The sequence below is a fragment of the Megascapheus bottae genome, chromosome 5 (assembly GCF_031878675.1).
Source record: "Megascapheus bottae isolate mThoBot1 chromosome 5, mThoBot2.hap1, whole genome shotgun sequence".
Classification (NCBI taxonomy): Eukaryota; Metazoa; Chordata; class Mammalia; order Rodentia; family Geomyidae; genus Megascapheus; species Megascapheus bottae.
The window spans coordinates 84,131,682-84,140,733 of NC_143513.1; the positions used below are offsets into that span (position 1 = coordinate 84,131,682).

At 61.1% G+C, this 9,052-nt stretch overlaps 1 long non-coding RNA gene across 1 annotated transcript; it reads right to left on the reverse strand.

The window, feature by feature from the left end:
* Positions 1-3,889: 3,889 nt before the first annotated feature.
* On the reverse strand, positions 3,890-8,447 carry LOC150063837 (uncharacterized). The gene is made up of 3 exons (XR_016535464.1): positions 8,393-8,447; positions 6,688-6,870; positions 3,890-4,355 (listed from the first exon to the last, which is right to left on the reverse strand). It is a non-coding gene; the product is annotated as an uncharacterized LOC150063837 (long non-coding RNA).
* Positions 8,448-9,052: the final 605 nt, after the last annotated feature.

Here is a 9,052-nt window from a genome sequence, read left to right on the forward strand (position 1 = left end):
CCAGGGTGGGTACAGGCAGGACTCCCTGGGTGTCTGTCCAGGGTGGGCATACACCAGGTCTCCAGCCAGGGTCGACACAGGGTCCGCAGGGCCTGAAGACATCACCGACACTGGCAGCAGGGCGCGGCACTTCCAGAGACGAGTCTCCTCGAGAAGCTTCTGCCTCCGTTTCCCGGAAGTGAAGGGAGCTGGAGAATGTGCCCGTCTGTCTCCTTACGTCTCTGGAGGGCTTCTGCCCTGATCAGGGCTGAAAGGGCACTTGGCCGGCCTGGGGTGGCAGGAAGCGCGGGCCAAGTCAGGTGCAGTGGGCAAAGCTGCTGCGGGCTCCGCCCACTCGTCCCGCCCCTCCCCTGCGCCGCCGGCCACGCCCTCTCCGCTGCTGCGGGCTCCGCCCATTCGGCCCGCCCCCTGCACTCCAGACCACGCCCCTCCACTGCTGTGGGCCCCGCCCACTCGGCCCGCCCCTCCCCTGCACCGACGGCCACGCCCCCTCCTCTGGTGGCCAGGGCCAGTTGGGACCCAGGAGCCTCTTACCCAGGACCTTGGGCACTGACCCGGTATTCTGGCTGTCAGGAGCGCCAAGGAAACCGATAAGGGCCCAGCCCGGCAGTGCCCCACCCTCAGACCCGCAGAGGGCCCTGGGGCCCGGCCCAGCCCTCGACGTCCTGGTGGGCCTGTCTTGGTCCTGGGGCAAAGGCTGGCAGGCGCCTCCCCGGCTTGGGAAGTGCGAAGAGGAAAGCCGGCCACTGGCTGGGGTAAAGAGCAAACTCCTCTTCGCACGCTGGCTCCGGCGAGGGCAGGGTCCATCCCCACCGCGGCGTCCGCTCTACGGCTTGTTCCCGTGTCCAGCACCCGTGTCCTCAGGCCTTTCCCTAGACCCCAGGGACGCGAGGCCTGTGCGCCCGGTGCCCGGCACGCCACGGTCCCCAGCTCCGGAAGCCCGAGTCCTGCCTGGCTGAGTGGGGCTCCGGGCTCCGGAAGCCCGAGTCCTGCCAGGCTGAGCCGGGGCGGGAGCCTCCCCGGGGCGGCGAGGGGGTAAGGGAGACCGGCTGGACTGCAGGGAGGCCCCGACGGTGTCTCCGGGCCGCTGGGCGGGGCCGCTTCTGTGGGACGAGCCCGTGTTCGCGGAGGACGCTGTCGGGAGGGCGCCCGAGAGTGGGTGCGGACCCGGGACCCGGGGACTGCGCCCCGCTCGCCCGCCCTTCCTCCCCCACCGCAGGCGCGGCCCGGCCCGACGCACCGGCGTCCCCCGCCGATCGCGTCCCGGGGACGCCGCCGAGCCCGAGCCCGGGGTCTGACTTTACCCCGAACTACCGGAGGCCCGCGGCCCACGGGGGCGGCGGGAAGCCTCCCCGCAGAGCGGGCGCCCCCCTCCCCCGCCACCCAGCCCAGACTCGCTCGTGGGGAGGCTTCCGGAGCCCCGGCACGGCTCGAGGGCCGGGTGGAGGGGAGAGGCCCGCGCTCGGGCCTGGCGAGAGGGGAAGGGCCGGGCGTCCGCGCTCACGACCCCGGCCCCCCCGCAGGCCGCCGCCCTTCCGCGTCCACCGCGTCCTTGCTGGACGTGTCCTGATGTAGTAAATGAATTGCAATTTGTAATTCGCATGGTTAATTTGAAACCGCGCTCTCGTTGGCTAATCCTGTTAGTTGGCGGCCACACCGGGAGACGCTCGCGTCGTGGCCGTCCTCGTTCTACTAGGCATTGATGCCACATTACGGCCGCGGCCGGAACAAAGGCGCGGCCGGACCCCGCGCGCCCGGCCCCGGACGCCGTCCGGGCCCTCGTCCGCCCCGCGCTCCGCCTCGACTGCGAGCCGCCGCCCGGCCGGGAAGCGCGGCACCGCCGACCCCGCCCGCCCCGCGGCTCGAAGACCGAGGCCCCGCGGCTCCGGCCTGGGGCGGCCCGGCTCGGACACCCGCGCGGCGCGGCGGCGGGGCGCGCACGGCACGGCCCGGGGAGGGCCTGGCGCCGGCCGAGCGTCCCCGCGCGTGTGGTTCAGGAGGAGGCCTGGGCGGCGTGGACCGGGCCGCGACGGGCGGGGGGGGGGGGCGCGGAGGCCCGGCGGAGGCCCGGCGAGAGGGGGCGGAGGCCCGGCGGAGGCCCGGGCGGGGGGGGGGGGAGGCGCGGAGGACCGGCGGAGTCCCGGGCGGGAGGGGCGCGGAGGCCCGGGCGGGGGGGGGCGCAGAGGCCCGGCGGAGGCCCGGCGGAGGCCCGGGCGGGGGGGGGGGCGCGGAGCCCCGGCGGAGTCCCGGGCGGGAGGGGCGCGGAGGCCCGGAGGGAGGGGCGCGGAGGCCCGGCGGAGTCCCGGGCGGGAGGGCGCGGAGGCCCGGCGGAGGCCCGGCGCCGGCTCGCCGCTGCAGACTGCTATTTTGAAATGCGGCGGCCGCGGGTCGGGGGCGAGGACGCCGGGGTCAAGGGTCACTTCCTCCGGCGGGCGGCCCCGCGCTCCCCGGGCGATTTCGATCGGGCGGGCGGCGCGCGGCGACCGGCGGGGGCGCGGCGGCGGGGCGGGGCCGGGCTTGGCGCCCCGCGGTCCACGGCGTCCCGGCTCGCCCGCACCCCGCGTCCGCGTGCGCACACGCCGGCCCCGCTCGCGCCCGCGCCCCGCCCGCGCCCGCGCCCCGGACCGCGGGGTTCGCGTCCCAGCCCCGCCCGCAGCGCCGTCCCCGCTTCCTCGAAACTCGACGGCGCGGCCCCGAGCCCACGGCCGACGCCACCGGGACTGCGTGGCCTCCCCGCCCGGAGCTCTGACGCCCCGCACCCCGGGGCAGCCCCGGGGCAGCGCCCTCGGCGGGGCTCTGCGCCGCGGCTCCACGGATGCCAGCGCCCTGCCGTCGCCGCGGCCCCCTCTGCGGACGGCGGCGGAGCCGCCCCGTCCTCCCCCGCAGAGGGGCAGGTGGGATCGCGTGGGAGGGAAAGCCCTCCGCTCCTTTTGAGAGGTGTCTGTAAACGGGAATGCAAAGCGTGGCGTTGAAGTAGGTTCTAAACCACATCCTCATACGCTGCGGAATCCCGAATTTCTGTGTAAAAGGGCAGCCGCGTGCTTACCACGTCTGCAATTGCCCAAAAATGCATTCTTCTTCTTCCTCTTCTTTTTTTGCTAAGATTTGCTCAGAAAATAAGTCTGTGTTCTTACTTTTCCTCCTGTGCCCTAGTAGCCTCTGTACTGAAATGGAAGGCCAAGCATTTGGTCTCTACTTGTACATATTAGAATTTCTTCTGGGAGTGAAGTTTCCAAACACACTGTGCCAGGGCTGGAAGTAAGCGTTGTTTTAGAACAGCTTTCCTGACAGCCCCATTTCTGCAAACACATCTGAGCAGAAAGAATAATTTCTGTGAGTTAACATTTTTGAGCCAGAAAATTAAAAACAAATATTTAACTTCCCAATTTAGAATTGGAGTGGGCATGGACGGCTAAACTTTTACAATGCATAATCAATGAATTAAACACAATCTTTACTAACCAAATAAAACCACCCTTTCTGTGGCTCAAAAATAAGTTTGAATAAACTGAAGTATAAATAAAATGCATGGTGGAACCTAAGGAGTTTGAACTTGGCAGAGGCAGTTTTTGGACTCTGCTCAATTTACAGCCTTTGAAGCATCTGATAAAGCTATATTTAGAGAAGACAAATAACTAAATAAATATAACACAAACATATTTAAATTTTTTGTTTGTTCTCTCCCCAGACTACTTTTTACAACAAATCATTGGGAATGAACTTTCTCCATTTCTTATCCCAAATGGGGAAATTTTCAAAAGCTCCCCTGTCTCCTGCTTTATTTCTCCCCTCCCCTCTCACACCTGACCAAGGGTTTCCCTCGGCGCCCACCCACCCCCCCCCAACAGACAAGTTAGAAAAAGGAGCCAAGAGCCAGGGCCCACTAGGTTGCCAGGGTTCTGGAGCTCCCATTTGTCCTTCCAGGCTGCGGAGCAAGGAGATTTCTGAGGTGGGGGCTGTGCCCAAGGGCCAAGCCCACGGAGCTACCATTCTGTCTCGTCCTGGGATACAGCTGGTGGGGCTTTGTGAAAGCTAGGTTTCGTTGGGCTCTGGTGCTGAATTCCTGTGGACATGACTTTAGATATTTCCTCTCTACATTGCCAGAACACAGTACATCTTCGAAAGTCCTCTCCACAAACAGAAACAAATCCATAAAAGCTTCCAGGGGTATATGTTTGACCCCAGCCTCTGTCCCTACCCCAGGTCCAGACTCCTAGGCCTCCGCTGCCTGCCGGTCTATCAGGGTTGGGTGGCTGGTATAAGTTAGAGGCTGCCAGTCTTCAGGCCAACGAAAGCACAGTCCAGTTCTGGGGCCACCGTGTCTGTGGGATGGGATGAAACGGGAAGGCCCAGGTCTGAAAGAAAAGTAGGTCCTGGGCTTCCTCCAGCTCCAGCCTGGATTTCCCAAATAAAACAAGGCCCTTTCTCCCCGCCCTACTTCTCTCCAACATAGACGGAGAAGACGGGGCATTTCCTGTCTCCTCTAGTGCCGCAGCTCAGTGTTTTTTGTTTCTCCCTTGCCTTGAGTCTCTCACCTGAGCAGTCCAGCCACAAGCAGAGGTGCAGCCGGACTGCTCAAAACACCTTGCATCTGTGGGGGACCAGCAGAGAAAAACCCCACCGAAAGGGGTTCCTGGGGGTGAATACGCGGGTGGTTTCTACACGTTTGGTGTGGCCCCTCATGGTAAAGCACTCCTTCTGGCTAGCTTTCCTCACCCTCTCACTGTCTACAGGCCAGTACCAGTAGGCTTGAATCCTTAGCTTTGCCAGACAAAGTTGGTACTCTACCACTTGAACCACTGTTTTGGGGGGTTTTTGTTGGCTAATTAGATAAATAAGAGTCCTGATGATTTCTCTGACTTTGAGCTTTTATCCGTAGCTTCTAGTATAGCTAGGGTTACTGGTGTGAGCCACTGGAGCGCCTCTCCTTCCTTCATTATTCCATATTGTCCTGTCTGGGGGACCCCTTCTCTCCCCAGAGAAAGCACAGGGCCCAGCTAAGTGAGGCAGAGGAGGAAATTTAACTACAGCTACAAGGAGCACGTGAGCCCCACCATCCCCACTCCTGTGGTAAAGTCAGTTTGGGGGACTCCAGCAAAAGTCACTGAAGATCTTGTAATTTACCCTGGGAGAGGAGGAGGCAGAGAGAAAGAAGAAGGCATGTAGGAGTCCAGGGAAAACAAATAACTTTGAAGGTTTCGTGTACTAAGTAACCACCAAAATAGAGTTCAGGCTAAAGAGATTGGTGATCTTTTCCAGCCTCTGAGAACAGAAGAGATCCCTGAGCTCCACAAACCTAGCATGAGCTAGATTCCCGATTCACTTTTAAAGAGGTACCCATGCATGAATTCACAGACCAAGCCACTGAAACCTGCACTCATTCACAAAGGTCTAATACTTCATCTTCATGTGCATATCCAGGTCAAATATAGAGAAAGAAAAACAGAAAGTCTGGGGAAATTTTTAAGACACCTTGACTCCCCTTTCATCAGATTAATGAAAATGGAAGTGCAGATGTCTCAAATGTAGCTAATGATATCACCCTGAGAAAGCCCGAGACCCACTCCACCTTGGAATTCTCTGCAGCAAGCCAATGGGCAGCGATCTATACAAGGCCCATCTAACAAACTTGTGGCCTTCCCTGACCTGACAGCAGCTCTCAAACCTGCCCCTGGGCAGTTTCCCCGGAAGTGTGACCCCAGCAGTCCTTTTGGGGACGCCTGTCTCCATGTGAAGAAATGGCAATGACATCCCCACCCGAGTATGTGAGTGCTCGCGGAGAAGCAGACTCCACAGTCCTTCCTTCTTCCGTAATCTCCCAAAAGGGGAAACTGAGCAAATAACATTTTCTTTCCCTTGCCCTTCTCCCCACTTCTGCAAACCCACACTTCACTCTCAGCAAAAACATTCTGGCTTGGAATCCATTCCCTCTGGCTTTTTGTCTGTGGTTTAGCCTGAAAAGGACCTTCAGAAATGCCACAGACTGTTAGACTCACCAACTTCCAAATGCTTCGTGCACAGTACTCGGCTGCCAGGGAACTGCCCCCTCTGCCCCCTGAGTTAATTGCTAAATGATGTGCAAACTTAAACAATTATAAATTCTCTTTTGCCTTGCCCCAAAGAAATTGTGTTAATTTATGATATGCACAAGGGCCTGATTAACAAACGGAGACTAAATTTATATGTAGCAAAAGGCAATACAGAGATATTAAACACACACACACAATCAATCAAAAGCAGATTGGGGGCGATCCTTTCCTCCTGTGATTTAGTGGTCTGTGATCCTCGTTCATGAGTTTTTAACATCCAGCTTTGCCAGGATATTTTAAAAATGACTCGATTTGTAATCCTGTCTGTGGGCGCCCGTGGGCAGACACCTCAGCCGCCAGAGTGGGGTGCCCTAGCATCTAAGCAACGCCAGGGGGCAAAAAGCATTAACAAAGGCTGGCGTTCAGTGCTCTGCCTTTATCTGCCCGAGCGTGTCACACTTTACAGGGCGAAATGTCATTTTGCAAGGTTATACGTTTGCAATTCCACACAGAGCCTTATCGCTCATCGTTTACCTCTTGGGCACAAACAAACAGCCTCTTTCAATAAAGCCAGAGAAGGGAAGCATATACCTTTGTACAATTAAAATTGCAAAAGAAAGCCAAAAATGTACCGAGCTTTGCTGTTAATCCGACTTACCTTGCTGATACTTTGGCCTAATCCTATTTTCTCTTCGAATTAGGATGCTCTGCAAGGCCATGTTTTGTTCTTTGGGAGGGTGGTTTGCCTTCTGAAGAGGTGAGGGCTGGGGAAAGCCCTGGGCACAGGGTCCCCTCCGGCTGCCCTCTTGGCCCAGGCGCTCAGAGATCCCCAGTGCAGAGTCTGCTCGGTGGCGAGACAGAAAGCAAACGAAATCACTCAAGGGAAACTTGGCTCGAGACAAAACACATTCAATTTCCTGACGACTCCGCTTGCTCTCCCAAATTATTTGCTTTCGCAGAGGCACATTAAACAAATTAAACACTAAAAATGGAACTTCCTTTGCTCCCTGGCTTAGAAAATAGCCTTTTTTTCCCCTTGAAAAGGTTATTGTAATCATAATAAAACCGAAAGAAAACAATAACACTCCACGTTTTAAAAACATTCATTTTGGCACCTAAGATCCCACAGGCAAATCCTTGTCTTGCAGGGCAGGGCAGACAATGGGCATCTGTGTGTCGGGGCCGCAGTGGGTGGGGAAGGCTCCCTCAGGCTTGGGGGGGGCTGGCTCCCCTTCCAGAAAGGTGTGGAGAAGGGGATTCGAGGCCGGGCTGGGGAGCACGGGGAAGGAGTCGGACGTGGCCACCTTTGTATTTGGGGTTTTATTTCCCGAGCACCTCTCCGGCCCCCGCCCCCCGGTATCAGCTCTCTTTGAAACGTCCTGAACTTGGCGCTTTCAGGCCGGGCCGCGGGGCTCAGCCCGGACAATGGGCTTGTCACAGGGCCAGCGCCGCGCTTTCTCCGCGTGTTCACGGAGCGTTAAGCCTTTATCCCACAAAACGGCTCCTCCTGACCGGGTCAGACAAAAGCCAACTTCCATCTTCCGCTCCGAGGGGACCTGGGCGGACCGGGTACAGTGGAGAGGCCCGCGGGGAGGGGCGCGACCCGGCCCTCGGGCGGCCGGCGGCCTCCGGGACGCGTCCCCGCCGCGCCTCCCGGGCTCCCCGGCGCCCGCCCGGGCCGTGGCTGCCCCCCGCTGCCCGCCCCAGGCCCGCCCGGGCCACCCTCGCGTGGGTGAGCCTGCGTGCGCCGGGCGTGGGGCCAGCGCGCAGCGGGCGGTGCGAGTCGGCCAGGGCCCGGGCCCGCGCGCCCCTATCCAGCCCCGGGCTCCCCGGGGCCGCGCCGGGAACGGATGAGCGTCCGGGCTGGGCCCGGCGGTCCCGGGTGGGGCGAGTGGGCCCTCCCCACCCCTCCCCACCGCCGAGGGCCTCCGGGGAGCCCGGGGCCCTGCGGTGGGCAGGGGCGAGCGCGCGGCTGTCCGCGGAGCCCGGCGGCGGCGGGTGCGTCTCCCAGCCCGGGGGCCGGGGTCTGGGCCCTCCTCCGAGCTCGGCCGGCCGGAGGGAGGGCGGATGGGCTGGGGAGGGAGCGGTGACCCAGGAACTCCCGCCCGGGGCCCGCGGGCAGCCCGGGAGCTGGGCCGGACTTGGAGACCGAGGAGCTCGCTGCGGCCCCGGCGTCGCCCAGCGAAAGCGTGGGGCGCGGGCGGGAAGGAGAAACCCGGGGACCGGCGACGTTCCCCCAGCCCGGGGTCGGGCGGGGTCGGCCGACGGGGCTGGAGGCGGCTCCGGGGGGCGGGAGGGGCGGCGCGGGGAGGGAGAGGGGCGCAACCCCAGACGCCAAACCGGCCGCCAGGCCCGGAGGTGACCTTGAGCTTGGACTTCTCCTCTCAGGCCTCTGCTGCCTCGTCCCGAAAGGAGCCGACTGTGTTAGACTGCGTTATGCGTCGCTTCTGCCTAGACGTTGTGTGCGTGCAGGTGTCCGTGTGTGTGACGTTCCCCTTACTCCGTCGTGGTACCGTCTGGTGCCCAGCCATACCGACCGGGAGCCAGGCCTCTCCGGGTGGGGCTCAGCCTCCCAGGAAGCTAAATGACGGCAAAGCCATTTCCCCAAGTAAAACAAGGCCAGGGTTCTGGGCTGAAGCAGCAGGACAGGCTGGGAGGGGGGTGGGCCGCTGGGGGCTCTGGAGGCTTCTGGTTGGGTCCAGTATGCCAGGGATTTTAAGACAGGGTGAGCTGCTTTTCCTCTGGTGTCATGTGGTTCCTTCCTGGCCCTGGGAGCCCCAGGTGAAGGAACAGGCGGTGATCAGGCTGGGGACAGTCACTCTCCTACTGCTTCCCATCACAGCTACAGGAGGACTGAGGAGTGCCATGACGTGTGTGTGTGTGTGTGTGTGTGTGTGTGTCTGTGTGTGCCTGTGTGTGCCAGTCCTGGCTGGGGCTTGAACTCAGCCTGGGCACTGTCCTTGAATTTCTTTTGCTAGAAAAAAAGGAAAGGCCTAGCTAGCATTTGACCACTTGTTCTGTGA